Source organism: Lepidothrix coronata, unplaced genomic scaffold (assembly GCF_001604755.1).
Source record: "Lepidothrix coronata isolate B3197 unplaced genomic scaffold, Lepidothrix_coronata-1.0 Scaffold253, whole genome shotgun sequence".
Lineage (NCBI taxonomy): Eukaryota > Metazoa > Chordata > Aves > Passeriformes > Pipridae > Lepidothrix > Lepidothrix coronata.
In genome coordinates, this window is record NW_016690433.1 from 979,330 (window position 1) to 985,329 (window position 6,000).

Genomic DNA, 6,000 nt, shown 5'->3' on the forward strand with positions numbered 1-6,000 from the left:
TTCTCAGTTATGGAAACTGAGAACACAAAGCAAAACCTTTGTCTAAAACTTTAATAAGATAAGCAAGGTAAGAATAACTAAAATCAAACCAGAAAGATTCCAAATCTAATTGTATTTTTTACTTCTGTTACAACACTTGACTAGTTTTATAGACACCTTGATTTCCTAAATTTAATACTCAACAAGTCAATTGATGATATGCCTTCTCTTCCAGCCCAGGGTTGTCTTCCACTGCAGACTTTTGTCTTCAAGATGCTCCAAGAGCTGTGCTTTCATGTCTATTTGGTTTAACTCCTCTGAAAGCAACTTAGATCATAAAACATAACTGAGAAGAAACAAATTAATTTCTCTTCCCCCAAAGTCAGTTTTTACTGACCATTACACTAGAAAGAAAACTTAGAGCACATTAGCGCTCAAAGGGTCATGGTAAGACTGAAAAAAGGCTTGCTGCTATCTACCTCCAAAACAGGAAACTTGTCTAGGATGACAAAATGTTTACTTTTATGCCATACACCCTCATTCCAAATATGGTACACACAAAAGAAGAGCTCATGTGCCAGGCTAGAAATACTTGCTTGTCACAATTCTGTGATTTTAAACAGGTAATGATTTTGATCCTGTCCTTGCTTCTCCCTGAGGATGAGCAGAATGCAAAAATACTGTGCCTGCCCTTCTTGATCTTTTCCAGTACTTGCATTTGATCAAAGTGCAGTTGATCAAAGCCAACTCTTATTCTTTTTCTGCCTTACTTGAAACGGCCTGCTAACAATCACTTCAGATGCTAAATAAGGTGGAATGAGGAGAAAATGACAGTACCTGTTTGTCTGCAAAAACTCCACACTTTTTCCACCCCTCCATTTTATTTCCTATTCTCCTGTTAGCAGAGTTGTATCTCTAAAATAGCTGTGAGTAGTCAGTATTTTAAGTGCAATAAGCCTCTAAACTATCTCACCCTTTCATAAAGCTTACCACTGGTAGCAATTAAGTCCATCTGCATGACAAGAAAGCCCACACTGCATTAAATACTCTTCTTCCTCTCATTTCTCTCACTTTCTCTCTTTGCAGTGAGAAACATTTAGGTCATGTAAATTCAAAGTCTGGGAGGGTAGACCTTGCAATAAGTACAAGCTAACATTGTTGGACATAACAACTCTGTCCCTTTTTATGACACATCACCATCTGATAAAGACTTACCCAAATAATTTCTTAAGAAAATTACTGGGTTTATATTTTGTTATTTTAGAGACTTATGCCTGGCACCTGTAGACAACCCCTGGACTAACGAAAACAGTCAAATAAAGTACAGAAACAAGAAGCTGTAATTTGGACTTTTTGGTCAGAAGTTTGATTAAGAAAATTTTCTAGTCAGTGCTAGGAAACTAAAAGAGCTCTGGTTACATCAAGAGACCTCCGGTTCATTTCTGACTCTTCCTTCCTACAAGTGGGGGTTCCACTAGCAAACCTGAAAACATTTTCAGCCCATCATAGTCACAGCTACTGTTAGCTTTCAAATATGTTATTAACTAGGCTACTGTAGTGTGAATCAGCGAGCTTAAATTGCCAAGAGTGCACTTAACTGCCAATCTTCATACTTTTTTTAAGGAAGTACCTCAATAACTTGTCTTATTCATTAACATACAGAACACTTATTAAAAGAAATGGGAGGTGTTACCTTTTTTCCGTTTGCATGAGGGATGAAATTACTTTCCCCCTCCTCCCATGCTGAGAAAATGACAGAGCTGCCAGCTCTCTGTGTTATCTTGCTGCTTACTAATACAAAGTAATTAATGAATTCAGAGTTCCGCAGTTGGAGATAGGTGATTTGAATATTTAAAAATCCACCAGCTAAAGTTGCATTCCTATCCCAAAATGGCTTCATTCTGTCTCCACAGCACAGGAAAGCTTTTTCACTCTGTGAGGAAACGCACATTTTTCCTACCCCTTAAACAAAGAAGAATAATGCAAGGCTCTTGCATGTGATGATTCCTTCACACGGCCCTTCAGATCAGAGAAGAGTTGCACTTTGATCTCTTCAGCAAAAACTATCCCACACATGAAATTAGACAGCACTTTTCTGGTCAGTGGCAGGGAAAACAGATTTTATTAAAACAAGGCACTAGGAGGAGTGATTAATCAGCCATGACTGGATGATTAGATGGGAGTTAATAAGCTCATGATGCAATTTAGCTGTTACACTGCCTAACTGAGGGGTATCTGCAGACAGCATTTTCCTGAAAAATGAAGTTGTCAAATATTGGAGTAGAGCTTGTGAAATTAAATTCTTTCATATTACAGAAAGAGTTTAGCTTAGAATTCACATACAATGTGTGCAATCAAATGCTTCTGTTCCCTTAATAAGCTCTGACATGGATTTATGGGCGCACAAGCCTGAAAAACTCCTAGCCTTAATTACAATGCTTTAGCACAATATTACTGAGACTTTTTAACAAAAGATATTTGTTTCATGGCTGTTTTCTCATGTTGTCCATAAATTATTTCTGTCTCTATTTAAGTGGTTCTCTAGTGTAATTGGATTGGAGTGGGGAGGTGAGGCAAAGACTGTGACATTTGGAAGAAAATAAGGACATTCTGGAAGTAATGTTACTAAAAAGGAAAGAAAAGTAGGATAGTAGTGTCAGTAACCAGGCTGCACACTGGTCAATCAGTTCTGCTCCAAAGTTAAGATCTCCTGTTAGTAAGAGGAATGAGACAACAATTGTATAAAAACAATCAGTCTCACAAGATGTGGAAAAACATGCAGCATATCAAAAAATGAAGGAAATAAAAGCTATTAAAACACATAAAATAAGAAAAAAATAAGAAAAAAGTTATATTAATGCAAAAGAAAACAGATGTACATGTCCTTTATTGTTGTACTCCAAAATCAGTGCAAAAACCAGTGTTGGGTTTATATTAGAAAGATAATTAATTCAATAGCAGACTATTTATGTGGTTACACCAAGCTGCAAAACAAATGAAACCTTTACTAAGCATTTCCTCATAGACTAAAGTCTTCATTTAGGCATGACTGAATGTTATGTGTTTGCATCACTCCCTTTAATCATCACTTATACAATATAATTTTCAAGAAGCTCTTTACAAATCCCAACTACAGTAGGGTTCCTTCATATTTGGTTCTCTGAGTCTGGTTTCTTGATTAGTTTAATCTTACCCTCAGTTTGAACTGATCCAATAGGCCAAAATAAAAACAGGAAACTGATGCAAATGAAAAATCCAACCAGAATTAGGAAGCAAAAGCAATGAAATTTCCCTTTATGAAATGCAGCTAGACTATAAAAAGGAGATGTCTATGAGCCAAAAATCCCTAACTGCTTTAAATACAAGCAGAATAAGCATGCTGTAAAGAACTTAGAAAATGCTTCCTGTTGTATTGTATTTAAACCACCAGCTATATTTGTAGCCTTCAAATCCTCAAGAGATTTCCATTTCAAGTTACATGGAAAGCCTGTAAACACTGTCCTGTCTTGAAACAAGAGGTTTCAAACAGTAGCCTGTGGTAAAAGACATTGAGAATAAGATTATCAATGCCAGGACAAAAAAAAATACATATGAAGAATAAGAAGAAAATGAAAAAAAGTCACAAATGCTTTCCTAAAGGCTTTAGCACATAACTAGACAATTTTTGTACTTCACTGATAAACTATATCAAGTAGAAAAGATCAATTTTTACTGTGAAGATCAGCATATCAGTTTATCTCATTAATCCCTTGCTCGAGCTTTTAAATGTCTTAAAGAGATCTCTGTGTTAAGACATTATTTCTCCTTACTGTTTTACATCAAACAATAAAATCTTGAAATCATCTATGAAAGTGATTACAATTACACTGGAAAAAGTAGGATAAGTTACTGGACCTTCAAAAGAAATCTCAGTAGAAAGCCTATTGCATGCACTCTTTCTCCTCCCTGGCATACGAGTTCAGAAAGGACTCAGCAAGCTGGGTAGTTTCGGATATCTGAACTACAAAAAGGCTAAAAACAGTGCACAGTCTTGAAATCGAGCTAGTCTGTGTTTTAACTGTTGTTTCCACACAAAGATCTTGGATTCCTAGAAACGTTGTATTTTATACTTTTCATCTTCTTCGAATACTCAGAGAGTCATAAGAAGCACTGGAGTCTCCTACTGCTTGCAGTAATAGGAAGAAAGCATACAGAAAGAGAATTGTGGTCTTTTTTCCAGATGGAGTCAAATGCTGGCTGCCTAATATGTTCCTCCGAAGATCTCCAAATCCACCAACAAGTTGCTTCTTTAAGACAAAGATTTTATATTTCAGTAAGTAATGTACCTAAAAAATAGCAGCACATGGCTGAGGAGAGAGAATAAGAAACCTCACCTGAAATTCCTTGGAACAGCCAAAGGATTTAATCAGTTAGTGACATTATTACAACTTGGGCAAAGGCACGAGTTCTTTTGAAGAAGCAGAGCAATACCCAGTAGATTGTGTATAAGCTAACAACCACCACCTGGAAATGGAATTTTACAAAAAGATCAAAATGCACCAAATGCCCAGTTAACTAAAATAGTCTGTCAGTAAATAACCTACAGTAGACTATGTGAATTTACCACATTAAATAATCACCACTAAAAAACAGGATTTCCAGGTTTGTCCCTTTCCTTCTGCTCGTTATGTACCGTTGTCTTCTGTGACTCATCCAAATATTTTTTAAATAGAAACTTCTTTCAAAAAAGGTAAGTGTTCTGCATATTTACCAACAGACTGTCAGCTACAAAAGGCTGCTTCAGGAGTGGAAGCTGCATGTACCACCGTAATCACCAGCACATTCCACACTATCAGCAGTATCTGAACAAACAAAAACTAACCACAAAAATCATATACAGTAATACAGGACTTCATAAACTGAATGAATTAGGTCTAAAGCAGATGACAACACCCAACATAATTAGAACACAGGTTTACTGGTAGCAGTCTGAGTGCTCTCTGTTCTTGTCAAGTTACTTTTCTTTGCTCTGCCTATTTAAAAGTACACTATTTCCATAAAGAAAATTAAGGTGTGAGCTTTCACTACTATGACACAAAAAAGGAAATCAAAGCCTTATCTATTTATGTGCAGAGGGAATGACAATTATCTGGAGGACTAAAGGGCAACTAACTGTCTAACCAGCAAATGCTGTAAAAGGCTGTAGCCCAGGTAGAAAGAAGAGACTTCTAGGAAAAGGGAAGACAATCTTCAGAGCTCAGCAACTATCACATTTTTATCAAAAACATATTTATTGATCAAGATCAAAAACCTTAAAACAGCAATGAATGAGGGGACAATGCCTCCCCTTCTCACTTACCATGTTGACGATACTCTAAAAGCACAGGTTTCAATTTTCATCTCAAAAATGAAGGACAGATGCATACAAAGAGCTCAGGAAGAGTCAAAAAGAGCATACTCCTGGTTTTTTAACCTGAATGTGTGTATGTATATATATATATATATATATGTATATTTCACAGGCATGCTTTTGAAGGGGAAGAAGTCAATTCAGACTGCCTGCAGGAACACAGCAGGAGCCTTTACTGCAGCTGAGATCTTGCAAACGCTCCAAAATAGAGCCTGCTGGTGTGGGACCCACTACCCATCACAGAGGCAAGAGGCAGCTCAGCATGTTGGCTACACAGGCTGCTGCAGGCAGGCGGCAGCTCCCTGCCCTGTCCCAGCGCCTGCAATCCTGACCGACCCTGGCAGGAACAAGGCCCTGCTCAGAGTGGCCACTCAAATGCTCAAAACTAAAATCCAGGTTTAGGAAAAGCCAAGGGATCCTGACACACACCAAGGCAAGCTCATGGTCTATAGGTGGATGATTCTACCATTCAAAAAGGCAAGTCAGTGCCCCTGTGAAGAGCAGGGGTTCACAGCCTCTAGTGTGCTCAGGTCCCAGACTCAGCTACAAATAATGCACCTGGAGCCCAGGGACAGAATCTCAACTCTGCAAACAGAGCTGCTCCCTGTTCTCAGCATCTCTCTGTTCACTTA